Raw genomic sequence first — 26,872 nt, forward strand, 5'->3', positions numbered from 1 at the left:
CGTTTTCACGTGCTACGAATCGACAATGCGCCGAAATAGATTAGAGTTGAATGAATCGTGAAAAAGCTGAATAGAACAATGTGAACTTTGTCTTTTTGCATAATTCGTAGAGAAAATCAATATGGTAAAGGAAAAATTTCATTTTGGAAAAGGGAACAAATAGCACTATTTTAAAAAGCCCCAATGAAAAAAAGCACTTTAAAGGGATTTCAAAAGTCGAAAATAAGCACCTTTAAAAACGCTAGGCACCCTGCTTAAGAAGGATGGCCCACTCAACCGGTCTTTGAAACGATCCTGCTCAGGAGAGCTTCCTTCCCTAAATAAATGTCTATATCAGTGGTGCCTAAATAATGTTCTAAGGGTTTTGTGGAAGAATTAAAATGGTACCGACAGTATATTTTTTTCACCAGCAATAATTTTAGAAACCTTTAATTATATCTCGCCCCAATCTATTAATAATTTAATATTTCTAGGGTATCTGCTACATTTTAGAATTTCAAATTCGTGACTTTCCATGACTAATTCCAAGGATTTTTCATGATTTCACGAAGTTACTATTTTCTCCGACAAAAACACAACAGTAAGTTTAAAAAAGCATTGTAATAACATTAAAATGATAGGTATAACCCAGGGATGAGCAAACTACGGCCCGCGGATAGAATTTTAACTTGCTGATCCGTGGCGAAAATAAACAATATACATCCATTTTCTTGTCTACTTTGTTCAAAGTTATTTTTCATCTTTCTTTTTTAACAAACTACTGATGACCTTTTAACTTTCTCTAATTTTTGTTCTACAAAACAAAAATTGATGTAAATAGCTAGTAACACCGACAGCTTCATTTGGTAAAATGTTGAAAGCTCTTCATAGAATAGCCGTAGATTGGTGCCATCTGAAGCAGTTGCTTTTAAATATGCCAAAAATTGAGTTTTACAAATCATTACCAAAAGCTGGTTTCCCTAATTTAATATTTCATGCCCAGAAAATCCGTACTATGTTTGCTTCATTTTACTTATGTGAACAAGTGTTTTCATCTTATGAACCTTAGAAAAAATCATTTCAGAAGTAGACTAACAGACAAACATTTACCCTCGTTCCTTAAAATAAGTACATCTCACTTAGAACCTCAATATAAGGAACTTTTATTAAAATGAAATCAAAATTTCATTCATCTCATTAAATATTTATATAAAAAATTATATATCGTTTTTTTTTTTTTTTAAAGAAATTTTTACTGAGCCAACCAAACTTTTCCAATTTTTGGCCCTCGACCAAAAAAGTTTGCCCATCCCTGGTATAACCAAACAGTTATACTCTGCATCTTCATATTTATAGAATTTAAATTTGAAAAACAGAGTAAAGAAAGAGTTGAAGCAATAAAACAGCTGGAAAAAAATATACAAAATGATTCTTTTCTTCTGCAGAATTATATTCCAAAGATACTTTTCTTGTTCATCGGAAAGGAAAGAAATACTCCTGACTTTTCTGTTCTCATTTCGGAATAATAATAAAAAAAAAAAATGCCAATGACTGCTTCAGCTAGAATTTTAAATTGATAAAATAAAAAATAATAACAAAAATTCTGAAATCACAGAAGTTTAAAAGATAATTCGCTCTAGAAATGTTTTTTCTTTCATTTTTTGAAAGAACACTATAATTTAAAAAAAAAACATGATAAAAACATTTTATATTTTAATAAAATATGACTGTGAGTGGGGGTTTTGTTACAAATGCAGATATTCGGAACACCATGAAATTGGGGGTGGGGCTAAACTCCATTTTAAAAATGAAATTTTTCGGCGACCGAAATCCATGACTTTCCAGGTGAGCAGATATCCTGTATTTCAGTTACCATTACGAAATTATTCAAAGTAAGATGCTGATAAAAAAGATAATTCTTCAAAAAAAAAAAAAAAAAAAAAACATTTTAAAATACTAACTATACATTTAATAATTTATGAAGAGAACATGCATTTATAAAAAATGCATTCAAATCACGCTTTTCATATCAAAATAAAATGACTAACTTTAAGCGTTTAGTGGATGACACCTGATGCTAATAAATTTTTTTTAAAATATTAATTCATTAATTGAATTTAATTAATTAATTTTAGTTTTACATGGGATAATTTTTTTTAATTATTTAATAAAAAGTAACTAAAATAAAAAAAAAATTATATTGCTTGTTACCTAGTTCAAATTCAGAAGTAAACTTATACACTCAATAAATGTAAAATCCACTCTGGATCTTAAAAGGAACAGCCTTTTGGAATAATTATTACTCTAGAAATGCAATATTCCAGATATCACAAAGAACGCTTTAACAATTCTGTTCACATGTTATAGTGTGTCAAGCATGCTAAAAATCGTACCAGGGAAGCAAAAACTAAATTATGTTGCATCCTCTGGGATGTGCAATTTTCCATTAAAAAAATAATAAAAACAATAGTCTACTCTAGCAGATTTATGAAGACAGAATAAGATCAAACTTTAAAGAAAATTTTTCATTGGTGCTTTTCTTTGATCAGTTCTAATTAAAATCCCTGATTCTAAATGCAATTCTTTGTACTGTTTATCAATTGATGGAATCTTGATGAATACGCATGAATTAATATATGGATAAAGCAGAGCCGGATTATACCTTTCGTAGGCCATAGGCATAGCCGTTTTGGGCCCTGCCCCCCTTCCCTTACTCCTCCCCTCTTTTCAAAATATATGCTAAAATTTTCTTGCATATTTTTTTTTACATTTTTATTAATATGGATTTTAATTTACAAATTTCTTTATCGATCTTTATCTACAATACCGACATACTGCCGATATTGCAGTTGATATCGATAATACCATTATGACTAGTTCGATCGATAACTATGTAAACACTTCACGTCAACAATACAACAACAAACCAGCAAAGAAAACAGTGAAATTGATAGTGAGATTAATTACAAGAAATATTTATACTACAAATAGCTTCATAGTTTTCATGATACTACTATGATAACTAAGTGAAGGAAATTAACATTGTCAAAAGCCCAGAAGCAGAAAGTGCCTAAAACTGTGACGTACGTCGCTGAACAAACGAAATCCTGCAGAACAATTTGTATCTTGAATAAAATTCTCTTTAGCTTTTTCCACTTGCTATTTGCTCAGGAATGATTTTGCGTTAGAAGAGGAACATTTGACACCCTCACAAATTTCAGCACATTTATCAATAATCTCCCTCTCTCATATCTTTGCCATTCTGAGGAGGAAATTAATAAATTAGCTTTCGGCTATAACATTTTTATAAAATGGGTGTATCAGTTTTCAGCAGACAGCAGGAGAAATCGATTATCAAGAGAGCTTCTAAAGCAAGCCGTAAAAGAATTAAATTCAGAGATTTCCAATTTCATAAAGTTTATGACTTTCTATATTTCCATTCTCATTTCAGAAACAATTTGTGAATCGTGGGGATCCACGATTAACAACAGAGTTGTTTCTAGAAGACCAAATGCTTTCGATGGAGGTGAAAAAGTTGCTAAAACAACAGACCAGTGAATGTTTGTGTTTGCAAATGGTGCACCATCTGGGCACTTGTCCCTTAGAAAGTTTTTTAAGGCAGTCCTTATTTTAATGTTCGGACATTCATATCATAGGCATTTTATTAATAATTCATCATCATCATCGTCAATAACAAAATTTTGTACTTCAAATGTGATTGAAAAAATCAAGAATGTTTGCTTTGGTTTAAAAAAATAATGTAGTGTATCTGTGTATGATCCTGTTTTTTAATAAATGAAAATATAGTATTTTAATGTAAAGTTGACTTTTTTTTGCTGTGAAATGCTTGCACAACATTTGTATAAATTAATAAGTCCTGTTGCAGAACATTTGAAAAAATTCTGGGGGAAAAATTCTTATGGGGTCAAAAGTAAATCTTTTGAAATTATTTATAAATAAATTTGCAAGGTAGGTTAAATGTTTACTAATAAAAAATGATTTAATACTATTTTAATAAAATGTTAGTCAATGCCAATGTTTTTTATATATATTTTTCAGGATCATAAATTATAGTCAACAATTATAGTTTACTCATCCGATTTAGAGGAAAACTTTGTAGATGAATTTTTACTATTTTCAAATTTGTATGAACATAAATCTGCACAAGAAATGTTGAAGGCTCAAATTAAAGATAAACTTGTGAATACTTTTCCTAACGTTCACATTGCATTAAGAATATATTTGTCGATTCTTGGATCAAATGCAGAAGGAGAAAGATCTTTCTCTAGATTAAAATTGATAAAAAATTATTTGCGTTCAACAATGAATTAAGATCGTTTGGCATCGCTCGCACTTACGACTATTGAATACGACATTTTGCGTAGTTTAGAATTCGACAGCATAATACAAGATTTCGTTGAATCCAAAAAAGTAATATATTAGATCATAAGATTCTGCAAAATAATTTATTACCGAAAAATATTATATTTCTATTTGTATCTTCATAATTTTGTGCAAAATACACTTGTTTTTAAAGCTAAATTATTTTTGTCAAAAAATTTTTTTCTCCCAAGTTTTTCGTACGCCTTAGGCACGTGCCTAGTGTGCCTATAGGTTAATCCGGCCATGGGATAAAGAGAAGAAGAATTTGCCCGGTCACTATCACAGATCTATTTGTAGTTCAAATTCGCATTACTGCTAAGTAGACAGTGACGTAAAGCTGGAGCTGTGTTTTCCTTGGAACTCTAAATGTTCTCCAAGGCTCTAAAAATTTCATCGTCTTCCTATTGCATATAGGGCATTCGAGTGGTCTGTCGTCTTGTGGTGGCTTTACCTACCCATTAGCCAAGTTGCTGTAGAAAGTTTTTTTTTTATTATTATTATTATTATCAATATACTTTATAATGATTTAAGAACAATTATGAATTTATTGAATTCAACTCTTTTCTTAAAAATGAACAATTAACTCTGAATTAAATTTGTATTTACTGCACATTGATGATTATGTTACGTTACTAAACCACATAAATATTCAGGGTGAATAACCAAATCTTTCAACAAAGAATAAAAACCTTTCTTTATACTTTTCAAGCACTCAAAAAATATTTTTAAGCACTACATTACATAGATTAACAAAAGGCAAAATAATTTTAGATAAGACTTTACATTCTGTAATAAGACTGTAATAAATGATTCTGTAATAAGACTGTAATAAATAATTCTGTAATAAGACTTTACACGATCATGATAAAATATCTAATTTCTGACAAAGAACTCGTCTTGATTATATTAGCCACCATAAAAATATCGAGAGATTTTTCTGTGCGATTTTAGAGGGTGGAACATGAAGCCTGAAATTGAAAATATCTTGTAAAATGCAGCACATAAGAGTGCAAGAATCTCACCTAACTCAGGTCAGTTCAGTATACACACATGTGAACCCCCAAGTATTTCATCAAACATTTAAAATGACCGTAGCATATGTAAATAAGCATTCTTACTCTACGGACCAACAGTACACCGAAACACACTGTAATTTAATTAATTGTGAAAGCATTGAATAGAACAATGTGAAAATAATACGTGGCGGAAATCTCATTTTCAAAACAGAAAAATTAAGCAATTTTTAAAAACATCCAATAAAAAAAGCACCTTTAAGAGCTTCTAAAAATTAAAAGTGAAAAAAAGCACCTTTAAGTACTTTTTAACAACGCTATGCACCATGACCATGATATTCAGTAAAATTGTCGGAACATTATCATTTATCTACGAGCAGAATTGGAGCACCAAAAGTTTTTTAGGCCTGGGTCCCTGTTGATAAATGCTTGAAGATTATTTCATACAATCTCGTGATTTAATGCTGTAATAAATATTTTTTTGACAATAAATTTTTTAACATTTTAAAAAAGTTCAAACATTTTCTAGACGTAACAGTTCATAAATGAATAGAATTCAACCACTATAAATTACGTTACTAAAAATTATATCGTTAACACATTGATAAAATTCAAGGAAAGTTCATCAATGATCCAAAGGACTTATTTTTAAAAAGTATTACTAATACAATCTATGCACATTTTCACTGGTTTGTTGGTGTGTCCTTATTGGATTTTCCTTTTCAAAAAAAGTTAATTTTGATGAAAAATAATAATACAGAGAATGTGTAATATCACAATAAAGGGGAGATTTCCATATGTGGTAGAATAAACACCAAGTCTTGGCAACTTTGGACAGCGGCCCATGAAAGACATCACAAAAATGGACCAGCGCCATCAAAGAAAGGGTCCAACTCCAAAGGTATAATTTGTAGCCAACCCCATGCAAGTATCTACATCGTTATTTTAAAAAAATTTACAAGTTTAAAATCTAATTGGCACCTTGATGATAATAAATGCACAACAGATCATGATATGGAAATATCCCCATAAATATAATGAAATATGCTATTTTGTGTCAAAAACACATAGAAAAACATGAAACTGAAAAACAAAAAATGTCAGCATACCATATCATTACATGGATTGGCCATCCTATGGATCACCACCCATAACTATTTTATGATGGTCTGAATCAAATTTCAATAGTTAGACCACTGTTAATATCGTGCCCTTAAACACATGTCATTGATCGGTAAAAACAGTTGAGTTAAGAGATTTCTTCGCAATCAAAATTCAGTTTTGGCAAATACAGTAGGGAACCGATTATCCAGAACGATCGGGACCATCGCTATTCCGGATAACTGATTTTTCCAATTTTCTGAATCGCTACAAAAAAACGTTTTTTCATTGTTAAACCCAACTAAAAAATACAATTTTTTGGAAATAATCTTAAAAGGAAGAAAAAACGATGAAGTAATACACTAATGATTATTTCCAAAATGATGGTAAGGTGAACATCTTTCAAAAAAGAAAAAAAAATCCTAAAATCTTATGAGGAAAAAAAAAATTTTTTTTTTTAAATGACGGGAATATTTATCGAATTTCGTTCCGGTTTTTTGGTTTTCCGATTTCCGGATAACGAGTTCTGTACTGTACAATATCTGCTACATTTTAGATTTTCAAATTCATGACTTTTCAGGACTAATTCCAAGAACTTTTCATGACTTAACGAAGTTACTATTTTCTCCCGACAAAAGCAGAACAAATTTAAAAATGCATTGTAATAACATTAAATGTAAATGATAGGTATAACCAAAACTGCTATACTCTGTATGTTCATATTTATAGATTTGTAAAAAACAGTAAAGAAAGAGTTGAAGCAAAAAAACAGCTGAAAAAATACAAAAGCAAACAATTTCTTCCCCGTTTTTTCTGCAGAACTATATTCTAAAGATACTTTTCTTGTTTATCGGAAAGGAAGAAATACGCCTGATTTTTTTGTTCTCATTTCGGAATAAAAAAACTCCCCAATGCCCGGCTTGCTTCAGCTAGAATTTTAAATTGATAAAATAAAATAAAAATAATAATAACAAAAATTCCGAAATCACAGAAGTTTAAAAGATAATTCACTCTAGAAATGATGTTTTTTCTTTCATTTTATGAAACACCATAAATTTCAATGAACATGATAAAAACATTCTATATTTTAATAAAATATGATTGTGATATTGATCAGATACTTGGCACACCATAAAATAGGGAGGGGGGGGGGTAAATTCCATTTTAAAAATTAGATTTTTCAGTGACCTAAATCCATGACTTTTTGACTTTCCAGGTGTGTAGATACCCTGCATATAAACAGGTCAGAGATCAATAGCAGTCATCAATAATAATTATTGGTTTTTTTCGATCAAAGACTAAATTTTCATAATTTATGTGCCCCAAAATGTCTTAAGATATTACAGCAACTATAATTTGAAATAGTAAGATCTTACTAAATTAAGTTGTCACCCTTTATCACAATATCATTCACACGAGACATAAACAATGATTTTTAGCAACACTAATACTGCCTCCCCATGTAAGAAACCCTGTTGAAACAATTGTTCAGAAAATGTAATAACTATCACAGCCTAATACATTTTCTAAACTAAAATAATTTACATGTTGTTAGTAAGACAGCACACATTTGTACCATAACCTTACCAAAGTTGTAACTTTCGTAAAAAATATCAATTCAGAATAAAAAATATCAATTCAAAATAAATAATTAAAAAAAAAAGACTTTACGGTTAACAATGTACTCATAATATACAGAGTTATTCAGGGGTAATTTTGAGCCAAACTCAAAATTTTTTTAAAGTGAAATAGGGGAGATTTCCGCATTACGATCTGTAGCAGAATAATTGCCAAGTCTCGGAAACTAAAAAAAAAACATCACAGAAAGTGTCTAACTCGAAAGGTATAGCTAGTAGTCAGCCTCGGGGAAACATTTACATATTTTTTAAAAAAATTTTGCAAGTTAGAAATCTATAAGACTCCTTGGCGATTGTAGTTGCCGCGTCAGATCATGATACGGAAATATCCCCGTAAAATCATTAATACCACATTTCAAAAAAGTAATGTCTGTAAATTTAAATCATTGATATTTGCAAAACATGAAATTCTAAATAAATTATATGCAGCATAATTTAAATAAATAATCATTTATAAGTTTACTTTTATCATTAATTCATTTATTATTCTATCAGAAAAAATATTAAATGAAAGAGATGCCAAGTATAAATTCGAGTTCTAATATTTCTAAATAATACAATAAAAATTCTATACATAAACATAATCAATAATTTCATGAAACTTCTGGACCTTGGACTTCCAGATCGCATTTACCAAAAAATCCGGAAGTCTGGATTCTTTTCTGTAAGATAGCACACTTTTGTACCATAACCCTACCAAAGTTGTGACTTTCATAAAAACTATTTCAGAATATAAATTCAGAATAAAAATAACAATTCAAAATAAGTAATAAAAACAAGACTACACGAAAAACAATGTACTTATAATATACATACACTTGTTGGATAAGTGTTTTTTTTTTTTTTTTCTTCTAAGATCTAATAATAGCATGCATAGCTAATATCTTATACCTATACTGATAGCAATCTAAAATCCAGCTATTTCATTAATTTTTTTTATCCATTAAAAAATGCATTTCGAAACTAATTTCTAGTAAATATATGAATGATTGCAGATTCATAAATATTTTAAAGTTCAAATAATTTACTTGTAAACATTGAAATTAAGTTCGGACAATTTTGTACCATAACAAGTCCCTTTCAAAGATGTAAACAATTCATACGAAAATAAACGAACTCATTAAATATGTTATATACTTATTAGATGATTGCTATTTTTTACAAACGATCTACTGATGACATGCTTAGCTAATTTCTTATCCTGATAGCAATCTAACATCTAGAAACTACATTATAAATATAAAGATAAGATTTTGTTATGATAACCTAATACATGACAGGTTTAAAATAAAAATTGTAATTTTTACAATATATCGTGCTCTTACGTAAGAAAATAGATAAAATTAAGCGTTGAATTAATAGATTACACCATCGCGGTGTTTACATATAAGGGAAAACAATTGTTAACGGTGTTTAAATTCTAAGCCTACTGCCATACATAAGTGGGGAAAAGGGCATTTGTACTAAAACTGATTAAATTAGTGAAACACTTACAGAATCCTCGGTTTCAAACGATATTTGTGCTTGGTCCATAAATATATGTTGTCATCCTTCGTTCCATTATACTTTTTAACACTTCCAAACTCACATGGGGTCTTTTATTTTGGACACAACAAACTCATGCTCCGTCGTTTTCATTTTGGGACATGACGTCACCGGATGGCGGGAACCCGGAACCTCTCCTTTAATTAATAAAATATTATAGTCTGAAACAATTAATTGTAATAAATAAAAGGAAAAATAAGTTGCTGAGATTTTTAAATTTATTATAATCCCAAAAGAATTTTTTTACCTAATAAACAAATATCAGATTAATATGTCTTAATCACAATGTCGAAACATGATTTGTCGTCGTGAAAATTTCTTCCAGACTTTCATTTCAAGCTAACGGGACAAAATGTAGCAGAAAGCCTAAAATGGACATGTAGCGCCATCCCTCGGAGTTTCGTAAAACTTAAGAAAGTTATAAAAAATAGTTCTCACATTTCATGGAATTGTTTGTTGATTTATTTTTATTAGAATTTCTTCGCATGATTGATTGGATAAGATAAACATTAGATTGACTGAAAATGTTCTTAATTTATTTAATAACTTCCATCAAATTTTTTTCAATTCTGAAATAGGTCGAAGCATATTTTTTAAATAAAATTAAATCGACGTAGTGTTTAATAAATTTTACACATTGTATAATTTTATATTCACGTTTTACAAAGTTTATGTCACGAAAAAAAATTGAAATACAATTCATAAATGTAATACATTTTTTTTAACAAATATACTTTTAAAAATGGAGGCAATAATTTTTAATTTGTGTAATTAATAACTAATTAGACAATTTTGGGACATCTTCGCATTTTAATTAATTATAATGCGCTTAGAACCGATTTATAAATTACAGCATTTTACTATCAAACTTTACTTATTATCGGAAATTTTTTTTTTTATGAAAAACTTTACATAATGTATTATTTGCGTTTCCTTAAATAATTTATGTTTCTAAATATCTGTATAATGATCTATAAGATCTAAAATTTATTCATAACAATTACAAAATTCGATTATCTAAATATAGTTTCATGCAAAAATTAAAAAATAACAAAAATAACATTAATAATTAATAATTTCATTTTTTAATCATTATTTTCCTTGAAAATGAGAAAAAAAATTTCTAATTACAAGGTTTAAGAAACATTTCCTTCATTTAACGCAATGGAATTTTAAGTGAGAAAATCGAAAATTGGTGGAATTAGTTCTCGAAAAATAAAGATTTAAAAATGCGACTTTTTTGACGTTTGATTGCTTATAACCGATTCTGATCAACTACTACGATTGAGAGAAAATGAAATGCAAAAATTTGAAAAACATACAATTTAAAAAAAACTTTCGAACATCATATTTTGTTTAATAATGAAAAAGTAATAAATATATATACAATTAGTTTGTTGGTTGGAATTATCCTAAAATAATCGAGGTTTGAATTAAGTGCAGAAAAATCCAGTAAAATAATTTTAGATATTACGCATTAAAGAAAATTAATCTAAAAACTTAAGACTTTCGTCAGTTTTTTTTATCGAATTTTTCAGATTGCTTCAACCTACCATAAATCTAAAAATGGCGTAATGGCCAGAAATCTAAATAAATAGAAAAGTAGGTATTTTGATTTCAAGAAAAATGAGTTTTTGTGCCGAATTTTTCAAAATATTTTATCGTCGATGCAAACAGAAAACAGGAGTCATTATGAATTTGAGCTGAAAGGTGCTGTTTTAATGAAATTATGAAATAACTTGCGAATCTCAAACAAGATTAAAATCAGATCATTTCCATCAGGGTCCTGTTGCCGTTTGTCCCGTAGTGGACTGATCGTAACGACACGGTGACCAATGGAACACCGAAGTCAGGCCTCAATGGCTGCGGTCAGTAAGCTGATGCGTGACCACTTTGATCAGCCAGCGTAGGAACCGAGGGAGCGCGGTATCGGTCCTCGTTAAACAGTTCTACGCTAAAGTGCTCGACTTCGCACTTCGGGCTACCAAAGCAGAGGATCAAAATTACAATGGCTGGGATCATCCTCCCCAGGGCCGTCGCCAATAGCCCGCCATGCTGCGTTACGACGTAAAGTATCCTATCTGTAGTCGTTTTGCAAAAGAAAAAGCTTATTTTTTTAAGGGAAATATTGAGAAATATTAACAAAAATAGTTATATGAAAATAAAAAGTATTGTGACGGGTTATTTTTTTAAGGTAAAGTATTTTTTAAAAGACCTTTCTTAACGATAAAATATTTAGTGAAGAGTCCATATCACGTAGCTTCAACATCCATTACCCATATTTACGAAAAGCACGGATTGTCACAGTGAAGTCATAATAAAGCTAAACACGATCACAAGCAATCAGTGTGACCATTTTGAATTGTCACAAGGAGGTCATAATGCGACTTTGATGTTGCTCTGTGATGTCACATAAAAGTCTTCACGATTATTTATTGAGACTTTTGTCACTTTGTAGTCACAAACTGAGACTAAAGTCACATGAGAAATTTGTTGCCTCTTTTTCGCATCCACTGAAAGCTGCATGAAAACCATTTCAAGTCTTACTAAAATTCCAGTAGTATTTTTTGCGACATTTTGTTCTCATATTTACCAAAGTCAAAATTCTTCCTCATCAAAAATTTTTAATAGTTTCAGTGCGATTCATAATGGTCCAAGATCATTTGATGGTCACCATCATCCAACATTTTCCATTATGCTTTCATGGTGTTTGATAAGCCGACAAACTTCCATCATGTTGGAAAATGCTACTTTAATAATATGGTTAACCATCAAGAGAAATTTAAATCTCATGAATCAACAATCCATGATGATCCGTGATGGTTCCAACTATACATTTCCATGATGGTTTTTAATGGGAATTCTTGTTGGTTCTCAGGAATATACCATCAAAACAACTTTTTTTTTATGTTGGCATATCATAAGTCCGTCTGAAATCCTACATTGGGGTGATGATGGTTTGTGATCGTTCCAACATTTAATTTCTATGAAACTATGATGGATATTTCTGATGGTTCAACCTGAACAAACCATCAAACAAGTTATTTTTCTTATGCTAGACCATCATAAATCTGTCCGAATTCCTACAATTATGTTGGTTACCCTCTAAAAATATAATGGTTCCTGATGGAATTATTGATGTTATCCATCAAGATTATGGATCCATCAATGGAAAACCATAAAAACGTTTGAATCGAGTGCTTTTTATTGAATTTGTTTCATTGACATCGCTTCTATACTTTTATGTCTCACTAAAGTTGCGATTAGTCATTGACAGTCATTCCGATAGTCATTGACAAGTCTGCAGTGTGTCTACCACTATAAAATTAAAATTCCAATTCACTAGTATATATAAGACGTGCTAACTCGGTTGTATGTTGGGGTACCTTTTCATAGATGAAGGTTGACGAGGTCAATGTGACATATTCCCCACAAGTCTTTCAAACAACTTTTTGCGACTCATCTCTGGCAATTAAATATTTGAATTCTCATAGAGTCACAAATGGTTACAATGATAACATTCAAAAGTGTAACCTGTTCAAATATTTCCGAAAGTCTTCATACATGACTTTGAAAAAAAATTTGTTTCCGTAAAAGTGTTTGCTTAAATATATATATAATATATATATATATAGGTTTTNAGTAAGTAAACGATTAGTATTGATTTATATAAATATATATATATCCAAAAAAAAGATTTTAAATGTAAAACACCCTTTGTTCAAACATCGAACAAAATTTAAATAAATTATATTTTATACTATCGATTTGAAGAAAGAATATGGATGTTTTTTTCCATCTGTTTTTAAAATAGATGTCTATGCTTACATTTTCTTTAAGAATCATGTAAAAAAATTTCGATTTTTTTACACAAATTTAATAGCCAAAGACAGACCTGATATGATTTATAATTAATTCAAAAATATTATTGCGGAGGAAAAAAAATAACGCAATTTTTATGTGAACAATTCCATAAACTAAGAATTTTTGTAAGCGTTTTATAATATTTTAATGTAAAATAGAATGCTTTATTCTATTTTATTAAGGAAAATAAAATTGATAACACACACACACACATATATATATATATATTTGTGTGTGTATCACTGATGCCTTATGTATCACTGAGTACCAAAAAAAAAAAAAAAAAAAAGGCTATGCTGAAAATTATTTTAGGAACAAAATTAGTCTTGCTTTTATTAATGAATTTGTTATTTATGAATAGAAAATTTATTACAGCATGTAAAAAATTTTCGTAGTTTAATAATTTTAGTTTTAAAAACCTAATTTTTTTTACTTTTTTGATTTTTAATAGCTCTTGTGAATTTATAAAAAGATTTCTTTCCAAGAAATTCTAAGAACCATTTTATTTACTTGAATTACTTTTTATTTGCTTCTTTTTTATAATATCCACAAATTCTAAATAATTGCGAGAGTTTCATTGAATACTCTTTTAAGAGAGGCTATAACTGATTACAGTACTTACTGATGAGTTACACACATCACAATCTTTTTCGTAACTCATTTCTGTCTTTAATCAGTTCGTCAATCCAAAAGACACATCGAATTGATATGATATGCTGTCCTCTAACAAAATTAAAAAATAAATTAAATCAATGGTAATAACTGCATAAATTTGCGAATCAAACTTTAAAATAATTGTAATTGTTGAAGGAAAAGATAAAATATAGGTAAAAAACTCTCCATTATTAAATAATTGATTGTAAACACTTGATTCAAATACTTTTTTTTAACATTATCATTCATTTTAACGTCATTTTTTATAATGATAATCAATGTTTGGTTCATTATTGACTCTGTAATTTTAAATTCGCAATAACAAAGAAGCTAACTCTAAAATTTACTGGAAAAAAACTTATCTTCGTAAAACTTTAAGGGGTACCTTTTCATAGATCAAGGTTGACTTTGTTGATAACATCTCTCCCCACAGATTCATTAAAAAAAATTGATTTAGAGGCGACACATATTTTAGGATACTGTTGAAGTCAGCATCAATTGATAATATCTAATCTATAATATCTAATCTATAATATCTAATCTATAATATCTAATCTATAATATATAAACTATAAAATATAATCTATAATATATAATCTATAATAAGAAAATGAAGAGCTTTCTTTGAGTGTTTGTCTCTCTTTCTCCAGAACTGTTGAAGTTAACGCTCTGAATTTTAAAGAGCGATTGTAGCGGTGATTGTAGGCCCTGATCGTAAAAGTTATCAAAAAATTTCGATTGAATCCTTTGGGAGAAACGTTTTAAAAATTTTATACATATAATGTAATAAAATACGTAATATTATAAAAAGTATAGTTACCCCAGCAACAATAGAACCATAACATTAAAACAAACAGCTTCATGGTACATTTACCTCACTTGCTCATTTGAAAACAATCTTAATCTAAAAATTTATCTTAGCCCACACAATGGTTCATCTGAGCATGCTGATTGGTTTCCATCGAGTATGGCGAGTACCTTGAAATGAAATTTCGAAAAATGCTGCCCGGAAAATGTTTTTGTTGCTTGAACAGCAGCTTCTCTGACAGCATCCACTAAGGCAGTATTCCCCAACCCCCGGTCCACGGACCGTTACCGGCCCGTGGTACAAATGGTACCGGGCCGTCCATTTCATTGAAACTGAATTTAAATTCCTAGGTTTATACCCCAAATTAAAAATATCTGGTAAGGAATGGATGTGAGACCCATTTGTCAACAAATCGGGCGAATCTAGCATGTGTGTGCAAGAAGATCAACTGCTGGAGATTGCAAATGACGACGGCAGCCTTAAAACTACGTTCGAGACAACAACTCTGCCGGTGTTCTGGATTAAAGACATGGCAGAATACCCCGAGATTGCCACCACAGCACTTAAATCCCTATTGCCATTTCCGACTACTTATCTGTGCGAAGCTGGGTTTTCTGCAGTAACAGCAACCAAAACAAAGCAACGGAATATACTGGACATAAGCAACACACTTCGGGAGTCATTGTATCCGATTACCCCCGGATGGAACAGTCTCACTGCAAAGAAAAAAAGCTCAGGGTTCTCATTGATTTAAAGCTCTAGTAAGTTAAAATGTTAAATCACTTTATATTTATTTTTTGGTGTAACTGCATTTTATTTTGAAGGCATGTTTAAATACAATTAAATTAAAATTAATAAATCGAAATAATCAAAAATATAAACAATCAACGTCCCCCCCCCCACACACACCACCAGCTGGCCGCGATAAAATTATCAAACGATGACGGGTCCGCGGTGATGAAAAGGTTGGGGAACACTGCACTAAGGTATAACCACTGCTACCTTTGCAACTACAATTTGCAAACAAGAGCAAAAACAGATAGCAACAAAAACACTTTCCACATCCACAACACCTTATTGAAAAAAAGAAGAAAAAAAGTGACGGGAGAATCACTCAAGATACACTTTAACAAATGATAAAAGCTTTAAATTACAATTTTTATTCTTATTTTCGTCATTGAAAAATATTGATACAGAATTATCTGTAACCATACCTTATTTATCTGTAAATAATAAGTTTTCAATTTAATCATTTAAAATATCTTATTTAAAAAGTATAATTTTAATTTTATTTTGCATATTTGTCGACAAAGCAAAGTTTGTAACATATTCCATTTCTAGAGAAATATGTCTGGAAAAAAAAATATTTGATTGGGCGTGGCCTTTTTATTTTATGTATTTAATCACCTATTTATTTTTTTAAACATGATATTTACAAAAACAAACAAATAGTTGTTGATAATTCAAGCATTTCTTAAAATCTGTGATGTATTTCCATCAAATTTGCAGATTTTATCTCTATCAAATGCAAATTTTCATCGATCAATATTAAATTCGATATAAAAAAAAATAATCATTAAAAATAATGATTCACATGGGATCATGATTATACATTTGATTGAATTTTAAGTATTTGACTTTTATGAAATTCATTTTCTCAGGAACTATTCGATCGATTATCGCTAACATTTTTCATTGTGCCATCTAAAATTACATTCTTTAAAATGATGCGAAAAATTGTATACCTTACAAGTCAAAATTTTGTCTATCATTCTTAAATAAAATTAATATTTAGTAAAAGTTATTTTTTGCATGAAATTTTCATTGAAAAACAAATTTTTTAATTGTGTGTAAAAAATTTCAATTAGCTTAAAATGTTCGAGATATAGCGAAAGATGAAAAAAGTAAAATTAACATTAAGGAGTCCAAACTATTGGGACCCTATTTTCCAGATTGTGGCTCCCTCTATTTTGGAGATCAGAAATACAAATCAGTCGGAAAAAAAAGGTACGTTTATTCAGAGAATAAACATACTCAGAATTACGTTTTTGTGTCTGATTTCGTAACTTGAAATATCGTCTGCACTAAATAATTAGCATACTTAAAGTCACCCCCTTCGAACCATTAAAATTGGGTCCTAGAACGTTAAGATCCGATTATTAGATCAAAAATTATTCAGGGTGGTCCGGTTTTTATTTTATTTTTGGCGCACTGTACATTAATATGTGCACTTTAGTTTGTGTCAGTTTCATTTAATTCTGCATGTTAACTTTTTGAATCAGTCATTTTTGTAATTTTTATTTTACGATAACTAGTGTGTATCTCGAAGCACTGTTGTAGTGTTATTATTATTATTTTTTTTTTACCGGAACGCAAGTCCTTGCATTGTAGGGAAGGCAGAATAAAAAATTATAAAAAATAATATCTGATGTACTTTTGTCAAACCATTTGAAGCTATTGAAGCGTTTTTTTTTCTTTACTTAAGTTTGCTTATTTCTATAGCTTCTACAGCCTTCTCATTTCCCCCAAAACAATTCTAAAAATATTTTTATTTGCACATTTTTACTTTTTCTCAGTTAAAAATAAATTTATAAATGTAGGAGAGTTGTTGTAGTTGTAGTTCATTTGCGTCGCACTGGAGCTGCACAATGGGCTATTGGCGACAGTCTGGGAAACATCCCTGAGGATGATCCAAAGACAAGCTATCACAATTTTGATCCTCTGCAGAAGGGATGGCACCCCCGCTTCGGTAGCCCAACTACATGCACGCGAAGTCGAGCACTTTACGGTAGAACAGTTTAAAGAGGACCAGTATCGCCCACCCTCGGTCCTTACTCAGACTGATCCAAGTGGTCACCCACCCGCACACTGACCGCAGCCAGTGATGCTTGACTTCGGTGATCTGCTGGGAACCTTGTCTTAACGATCAGTCCACTGCGGGACCGTGTAGTCCGTGTAGGAGAGCTTGCAGGCTTATGAATTATTTTGAATAAAACTTACGAACTCTTGTAAACAATTTAAAATATTTCCATATTAAGTTTTTTTTTTTTTTTTTTTGCCCAACCACGAAACTACCCTTGTACCTACCTATACCACGTAGAGGGAGCTATTAGAGAATAAATCGAATTATATACCCTTGTAACTACTACGCAGAGAGAGCTATTAGAGAATAAATCGTATTATGTACCCTTGTAACCTACTACATAGAGGGAGCTATTAGAGAATAAATCGAATTATATACCCTTGTAACTACTACGCAGAGAGAGCTATTAGAGAATAAATCGTATTATGTACCCTTGTAACCTACTACGTAGAGGGAGCTATTAGAGAATAAATCGAATTATATACCCTTGTAACTACTACGCAGAGAGAGCTATTAGAGAATAAATCGTATTATGTACCCTTGTAACCTACTACATAGAGGGAGCTATTAGAGAATAAATCGAATTATATACCCTTGTAACTACTACGCAGAGAGAGCTATTAGAGAATAAATCGTATTATGTACCCTTGTAACCTACTACATAGAGGGAGCTATTAGAGAATAAATCGAATTATATACCCTTGTAACTACTACGCAGAGAGAGCTATTAGAGAATAAATCGTATTATGTACCCTTGTAACCTACTACATAGAGGGAGCTATTAGAGAATAAATCGAATTATATACCCTTGTAACTACTACGCAGAGAGAGCTATTAGAGAATAAATCGTATTATGTACCCTTGTAACCTACTACGTAGAGGGAGCTATTAGAGAATAAATCGAATTATATACCCTTGTAACTACTACGCAGAGAGAGCTATTAGAGAATAAATCGTATTATGTACCCTTGTAACCTACTACGTAGAGGGAGCTATTAGAGAATAAATCGAATTATATACCCTTGTAACTACTACGCAGAGAGAGCTATTAGAGAATAAATCGTATTATGTACCCTTGTAACCTACTACATAGAGGGAGCTATTAGAGAATAAATCGAATTATATACCCTTGTAACTACTACGCAGAGAGAGCTATTAGAGAATAAATCGTATTATGTACCCTTGTAACCTACTACATAGAGGGAGCTATTAGAGAATAAATCGAATTATATACCCTTGTAACTACTACGCAGAGAGAGCTATTAGAGAATAAATCGTATTATGTACCCTTGTAACCTACTACATAGAGGGAGCTATTAGAGAATAAATCGAATTATATACCCTTGTAACTACTACGCAGAGAGAGCTATTAGAGAATAAATCGTATTATGTACCCTTGTAACCTACTACATAGAGGGAGCTATTAGAGAATAAATCGAATTATATACCCTTGTAACTACTACGCAGAGAGAGCTATTAGAGAATAAATCGTATTATGTACCCTTGTAACCTACTACATAGAGGGAGCTATTAGAGAATAAATCGAATTATATACCCTTGTAACTACTACGCAGAGAGAGCTATTAGAGAATAAATCGTATTATGTACCCTTGTAACCTACTACGTAGAGGGAGCTATTAGAGAATAAATCGAATTATATACCCTTGTAACTACTACGCAGAGAGAGCTATTAGAGAATAAATCGTATTATGTACCCTTGTAACCTACTACATAGAGGGAGCTATTAGAGAATAAATCGAATTATATACCCTTGTAACTACTACGCAGAGAGAGCTATTAGAGAATAAATCGTATTATGTACCCTTGTAACCTACTACATAGAGGGAGCTATTAGAGAATAAATCGAATTATATACCCTTGTAACTACTACGCAGAGAGAGCTATTAGAGAATAAATCGTATTATGTACCCTTGTAACCTACTACATAGAGGGAGCTATTAGAGAATAAATCGAATTATATACCCTTGTAACTACTACGCAGAGAGAGCTATTAGAGAATAAATCGTATTATGTACCCTTGTAACCTACTACATAGAGGGAGCTATTAGAGAATAAATCGAATTATATACCCTTGTAACTACTACGCAGAGAGAGCTATTAGAGAATAAATCGTATTATGTACCCTTGTAACCTACTACATAGAGGGAGCTATTAGAGAATAAATCGAATTATATACCCTTGTAACTACTACGCAGAGAGAGCTATTAGAGAATAAATCGTATTATGTACCCTTGTAACCTACTACATAGAGGGAGCTATTAGAGAATAAATCGAATTATATACCCTTGTAACTACTACGCAGAGAGAGCTATTAGAGAATAAATCGTATTATGTACCCTTGTAACCTACTACGTAGAGGGAGCTATTAGAGAATAAATCGAATTATATACCCTTGTAACNAAGAAATTCTATAAAAAGTTTTAAATAAACAACCTACTTCTACAACTGCTTCTTGAAGAACTTGGCTCATTGATTAAAAATATTGTTTTAATTTTACAGTACTAACTTTACTTCTACTTTCATTATTACTATGACCCTCTTTCATTACATTTTACAACTTCATGCTAAATTTGAGACTTAAAGTTGTTTTGTGGTTGAATACTGGTATTATTAAATGTGTACATAAAAGAAAATAATATTTAGAGGCTAAGAGTTGCTTCAGAAAAATTTGAATTGTTGACATTGAATTTAACAATGGAAACAATCGTTTTTGTGAAAAATTGAATTGTATTGTTGACATCAAAACTAAAAATATTGTGTTTCAACTTAACAATACTAACTTAATTTATACTTTGGAATTCCCGTGGAGAAATTTGAATTGTTAGCAATGACTTAAACAAAAAGTTTCATTTTAACTGACAAATACTATACTATAATTTTAACTTTTTCTATGACTATACTCCTTTTCTTACTCTTTCCTTTGTTTTTTATACATTTTATATTTTTGTGATAAAATAAAAAAACTTATAGTTGTTCTGCTTCTGAACACAGATGAAAACACAAAATAATGGGCTTCATTAACAATCAAAAATATATATACATTTGTCTTACAAATTCCACATTAAAAGGGTGGCGCCCTTCAGAGAATTAAAAATACAAAATTATCTTCATCAAAGCCGATGCTTTACATCCGGCGTTCAGTGGCAGACCACTATTTCATATTGTTTTACAACAAATGGCTTTAGCCCTCTGTTGGGAAGGACTTTAAAACAAAACTTACGACAGTTACTTATTTCAACAACTGAAATTTAGAATAGTGTGATTAAGAAAAATATGTGAACTGTTTGCAATTTCAAATTAATATTGAAATGCACAGGTTTAGAATTTTCTACAGTGAAAAGTTTTCGGAGCTTCAGTATTCAAAAAAGTATACAAAAGCTAGACGTTAAGAACGTATCCAATGAGCGAGCAAAGCAATCCGAAATGAACTGCGAAAGCAGTTCTGGGGGTTGGCGAGGCCCAGCGAGCAGGGGGTTAAGTCTCCTAGTTATTATTATTTCGATAATTCTTATAATTGTTCTTATAATTATTCTTATAATTAATATTTCTTCTAAGAACTTGTGCTGCATCTATTGTTTCGACATTTTTCTGGGTAAAAACTAACAGTTAGTTAGAAATGAAGTAAAGCTATCAAAATAAAATATAAGCTGCTTACCAAAACATTACGTTTTTGTCATTTTTTCTGACACAAAAATGCCTATCTAAAATTTTAGGTACTTACATGAAATTTGAATTCAATGAATTTATTTAAATTCATTGTTTGATTACTGGGTTTAGATGTCAATACATTTTAGTTCTTCCCTTTTTATTTAGATCAATAGAGATTTACATTTGAAACCAAAAATAGAAAGGAAAAAAAAATTATTTGCGAATTTTTATCAATTTTTCTTTACGTTAACGCATGAATGAGTAACAATAAGTTATTTTTTCTTTTGTTTCATATGCTCTACTTTCACGCATTCATTTCTTATGCGTTACGTTCATATGCCACTGGTCTAATTACTTTTGTGCGTTACTTTCAAGCGTTTGCTTTGATTATGTGTTGTTTTCACTTGTATGCGTTTTTTGAGTTATAAATTTTGACTATTTTTAAGCGTTTTTTTTCATAATGCGTAACTTTTTACGCTTATGCGTTCTTTAACTTTTTTTGCGTTAATTTTACTCTTTACTTTAACCTTCAACGTATTTACATTACGCGTTAATGCTTTACATTTTATTGTTACGTGTTACTTTTATTAATTTTTTACTTTTCTTATTTTACACATTTTTTAATGTATAATTTTCTCTTATTTTTAATGAGTTACATGTACGTTTCTTTTCTATGAATTTTTTACACCTTTGCATTTTTAGGTTTCGAATTTTTAGAGTAGAAATTATTTATGTTTTGTTTTAATTTCAGTTAATTTTACGCGTTTCTCTTTTATTACTTTTAAGCGTTTTTCATTGAATTTTATTATTTAAGCATTTATTTTTTATGCATTACTTTTACCTGTATGCGTCATACACATTTTATTTTACATTTTAATTTTCATTATGCGCTACATTTTGGTGTTCTACGCTTTAATTTGTCACATTATTTTTCAATGAATTTACTTTCCTTATGCTTTATTTACCAAACGTTTTATTGTATATTTAATGCATTAGTAATTTTATGCATTATTGCTAAATTAACGTGTGTTTGCTTTTACTTTTCTTATAAGTTTTCAAGTGTATTTTACGCGTTGCTTTTTATCGTTATAATGTTTTGAGAGTTACATTTCGTTATGCGTTACTTTTAAGCTTTTAAATTTATCATGCAGCTTTACTTTTCTTATGTGTTTTCTACGCGTTACTTTAACCTATATAAAATTAAGTGTAATTGTAACAATATACTTTTACTTTCTTTTATGCGTTTACTTTATTATGCGTTACTTTAACGTCTTACTTTCTGTAATTCTTAAAATTGCATATTTCTTGTTTTATACTTTATTTTAATGTGTTACCTCCACTTAGATTCCAAAATTTCATTTTTCCGTGTACGTAACTACGAGTTACTCTTACCCAGAGTCAACTAACTTTAATCTGAAGATATTCCCGGTTAGAGTAACCACGCATGCGCAGTAAATTGGAGTTTATTTACTTCGTTTTTTTTCCGGTTTTTTTATATTTCTGTTCTTTTTTGTTTCTAAATTTTAATTGTTTTGCTTATTAATAAAATTAAATTGCTTATTAATAAAATTAATTGCTTATTAATAAAATTAAAATAAAATTTTTCTGAGTTAATATCTTCTGTAGAAGATACTATATATATTTTTCAAATTATTTTCAGCAGTCGTTGCAGCACTTAATAATTTTTCGCTGGAAGAAAAAGTCGTGAATAATACAGATTGTTGTTACAATAATTCAAATGAATAGTGTAAGAAGAACATTCTAAATAATTTAACTAACTTTTATTTATTTATTTTTTTAAAAGAAAAACAATCGATACTTGAAAGAAATATAAAATTTAAAAAATATAATTCATTAAATGATTATAGATTTTGATAATATCTATCGAGATGACAGATCTTGCCGAAAAATAAAAATAGTTTAGATATGAACAGGCAAAATAATGTGCAATATTTAGATATGAAGATAACGAAAAGAATTTTAAGTTTTTTTAATCCATAAATAAAACTCTTAATAAAATTAAATACATACACATTATTTTAAATATATCTTAAAAATTATGCAGAAATAAATATTATGTAATCAATATAAATTTTGATCTGAGGTAACATTTAAACTACACAATAATCTGCATCAAATGAGTTTGCAAATCAGGAAATTTAGAATTTTAAAACCCTGAATATTTGGAAGAAATAGGATCATTTGGAAGAGATTAAATAGCTTAAAACTATATGAAGTTAAAATGCCCGTCTTTAGCTGTCATTTTTATTGCATAGCCTAACTACTGATATATTTCCATTTACAATTATCTAAATTAAATTTTTAAGGGCATGATTTTTTTAAAATTTTGAAAGTTTTTAAATATTTGCTTCGATTGTGTGACTTTTTTCTTTAAAAAAAATTTTCATCAAAACCCAGACTGCAATTCTCTCTATCAAGGGCAGATGGCAGCACAGTAATAGTCATTTAAAACTTCTGAATAATATGAATGATGAACGTGTTGATTTATGCTTATCTGAGCTTAGAAGTTTATTTTATACAATTTCATTTAGAATTTTTTAAAAAAGAAAATTGTTCTCAAAATGGCTTAAATTATCGATATAATGTTATGAAGGGAAAAAATAGATTAAAAATGCGAATAAGGATGCGAATGATGTTAGCATAATTCCCTTGATCATTGTGTAAAATAAAAGTATTAAATAATTGTGTGAAATAAAAGTATTTTTAATTGAATTTCTGTTACATTTCTATGGTTTGCTTGCGGCTTTATGATATCCATAATAATAAAATATCTAAATTCATAATAATTAAACTTGGATCCTTTTGTTTATCAAGAATTTTAAATTAGGTCAGTTAGGAAAAAGAAACTAAACATCTTTTTTCATTTGTAGAGTAAAAGAAAGATTCAAATTTAATTACTAAATGCAATTTTTTTCTTCTTTCAATAGAAATTTTTTTTAAAAAATAGTAACGAAAATAGAAAACAAACACTGTTAATAAGGTCAAGCAAGCCACCAGTATAAGTAACAGCGAGTTAGCAACCAGCAAGTTAGCTTAAGAAACCGGGGCTTTTCGACTCGAGTTCTAAGTTTCCAAAGAGTTTCGCATTAAGGTTAGAGTCAACTGTGAATACTGGGGTAAGTGAATCAATTGAACAGTTGATTTTATTCAGTAAATTTTGTTCTGTTGAATCTAGTCTCAAAATGATACTAAAAAAAAATTTTTTTTTGGATTTTGAAAGTTTTAAAAATGCTCTGAAAAACTTTAGTAGGCTAATTTTTAAATGCAAAAACTGCTTAAATTTGGTAACCAGGTACATAAAGAGATTTCAATGAATAAAAAGAATTACATAAAATAACGGAATTTAGCTTGATAATGCTAGTACACAATGAGAAAAATTCTTTAACCGACGCAGATCGGACACCGGTATTCCTTATTTTCAAGCTCTCTAATTAAAAGTAAAATATATATTTTGAATTCGAAAAACAATGCAATAGTTACTGAAAAATCGGTACTTCATGCTAAAATATAAAGTCCAATTACAAAATAGTCAGTCATATTTCAGAAATTTAATTTTATAAATTACCTGTAATATTGGAAAATTAGGATTGATAGTTAATAATGGTTTTAAAAAGATCTCTGCCCCCACCTCAGCATTTGGAAAATTCTGAAGCAACGAAGGAAACCCTTTGAGCAGTTAATTTAATTCTTTAAATTTTGCTCTATTGAACCTAGTCACAAAATTTTACTCAAAATTTTTTTGAAAGTTTTTAAATTAAATTTTAAGTAACTTTATTAGTCTAATCTTTAAATACAAAAACTTTTTAAATTTGGAAACTAGGTGTAAAAGATCTTTCAATGAATAAAAAGAATTACATAAAATAACGAAACTTACTACAAATACGCAATTCCTTAACCTTTGACGCAGATGAGATAGTTTCCCTTTTTTATATTTTTGACACCTTAATTGCAAGTAAAAATATTTTTCGGTATAAAAAATCATAAAATCAATCTAATATCTACTAAAAAATCTCAAATAATCTGAAATCTATTCTGAAATATATAATCCAAAAAGTAGTTTTAATTTTTTTAATTTATAGTCAAAAATTTAATAGTTGATTTTGTTAATTAAAGAAACTTCAATGATGAATTACTATTTCTTAGATATAATTAATTTCTAATAAGTGTAAATTTAGAAGTGAGCAGCGTTACAAGGATTTTACCTTTACAGCAACAAAAAAAAACATTGCCATTCTCTATTTCATAACCATAAATTATCAAAATGCTAAATATTTTATTTTCATTTGTTTTGACTTTACTTTCTAATGAAAAATAAAAGAGTCTCTTCATTAACTTTATTGGAAGTGTGTACACATTAGTCAGTAGAATGCTTATCATAATGGAGAACTTACATAACTAAAATATTACGTTCTAATAATAATGGAAAATTTAAATTGAAATTTAATAAAGGTTTCGACAAGATCTCTTCCCAGCCCTTCAGCATTTGGAAAATTAGAATTCTGTAGAAAGTAAGTGAGCCATTTGAACAGTTGATTTCATTTAGTAAATTTTGTTCCATTTAACCTATTCATAAAATTTAAAGTTTTTTAAAGTTTTTGAAAGTTTTAAACATGATTTAAAATTTAAGAAACTTTATTAGTCTAATCTTTAAATACAAAAGCTTTTTAAATTTGATAACTTGGTTCAGATGAGATGTCAGTGAACAAAAAGAATTGGATAAAATAACGGAATTTAGTTTGCTAACCAACTAATACACAATGAAAAAAATTCTTTAACCTTTGACGCAGATGGGACATCGGTATCCCTTTTATATATTTTTAAATCTCTCTAATTACAAGTAAAAATATATTTTGTTACTTTTAATTCTATAAACAGTTTAGTAGTGACTAAAAAATCGGTTAGATTATCGGTACTTGATACTAAAATAAAAAAAATCCAGATAAAAAATTCGTCATATTTCAAAAATTATACATTACATAAATTTAAATGATGAATAACTTTCTTTAGATCTAATTGACTGCAAATGAAAGCAAATTTGTAATTGGAAATGAGCCGCGGTTTAAAAATTTTACCTTTACAGGAGCAAAAAGTACTGTCTCATTCTGTATTTTATAATAAAAAATTAAAATGCTTAATATATTTTTATTCGTTTTGAACTTAATACAATTAAAAGGTATGAAATATATCTGTATAACAAATTTTTGACACAGTTTTCCATTGTTGTCGGAGCACTTATTGGCTGGAAAAATCACGTGGTAGGATTTAGTTTTTCTATATTGTTATCAGCATAAAAAGGCAAAGGTATTTTTTTTTCTATAAATATGTCTGTATCCCT

The 26,872-nt window shown here is 29.4% G+C and overlaps 1 protein-coding gene across 2 annotated transcripts in view; it reads right to left on the reverse strand.

Moving 5' to 3' along the window:
• LOC107442067 (sterile alpha motif domain containing protein 4 smaug) overlaps positions 1-10,040 on the reverse strand; it is a 77,243-nt gene extending 67,203 nt beyond the window's left edge. The window contains exons 1-2 of one of the 2 annotated variants that reach the window (XM_016055532.3): positions 9,906-10,040; positions 9,608-9,795 (exon numbers count right to left, since the gene is read on the reverse strand). The gene's annotated coding sequence lies outside the window, so the exon portion shown is untranslated. Of the gene's footprint in view, positions 1-9,607; positions 9,820-9,905 lie in introns of both variants that reach the window. The other variant, XM_043050979.2, reaches the window with a different exon arrangement.
• Positions 10,041-26,872: the final 16,832 nt, after the last annotated feature.

The sequence above is a fragment of the Parasteatoda tepidariorum genome, chromosome 6 (genome assembly GCF_043381705.1).
Source record: "Parasteatoda tepidariorum isolate YZ-2023 chromosome 6, CAS_Ptep_4.0, whole genome shotgun sequence".
Lineage (NCBI taxonomy): Eukaryota > Metazoa > Arthropoda > Arachnida > Araneae > Theridiidae > Parasteatoda > Parasteatoda tepidariorum.